This window comes from Aptenodytes forsteri, unplaced genomic scaffold (assembly GCF_000699145.1).
Source record: "Aptenodytes forsteri isolate BGI_AS27 unplaced genomic scaffold, ASM69914v1 Scaffold390, whole genome shotgun sequence".
Lineage (NCBI taxonomy): Eukaryota > Metazoa > Chordata > Aves > Sphenisciformes > Spheniscidae > Aptenodytes > Aptenodytes forsteri.
The window spans coordinates 335,194-335,775 of record NW_008795631.1 but is presented as its reverse complement, the minus strand read 5'-3'; positions in this window follow the sequence as shown (position 1 = coordinate 335,775).

Genomic DNA, 582 nt, shown 5'->3' with positions numbered 1-582 from the left:
GGCACCGCCGGGTGCTGTGGCATCAGCCAGGTGACCTCATCCCGAGGAGGGCGAGCCAAGCGTGCAGAAACACCCGGCTTCCTCTTTTCTATTCAGTTTTTTTTTGACGCGAGGGAATTTATTTTTGGCCGATGGGAACTGTGGGGCTGTGGGGAAGGGCAGCAGGCGGACCCCGGGGATGCTACTGCAGCCCCTCGGTCTCTGCCAACCGGCGGGCAGAGCTGGGGCGCCGGAGGTTTGGCTTGGCAACCCTCCACCCCAACCCCTTGGTGTGGCATGGGCCCCTGGCTTCCCAGTGTTTTCTTTTCCTGACACGGCCGGCCAAAGAGTCCGGAGGGTGCTGGAGCCTCTGGTTGTGACACCGAGCTCCGGCGTCCTCCCTCTTGCTGCTGGCACGCCGCTGCCGCCCCGGCTCCGGCGCTGCCGGGGAGAGGAAAGTCCAGCACAGCTTCTCGTGGCCGTGAGGTTTCACTTCTGCACCCGGCAGCAAACCCACGCGCATTGATGGGAACTGTGCCGGGGCGGCGAGGTTCCTCCCCGAGAGCCGCCACTGGGACGCCGTCACCCGGCGTCCCACATACC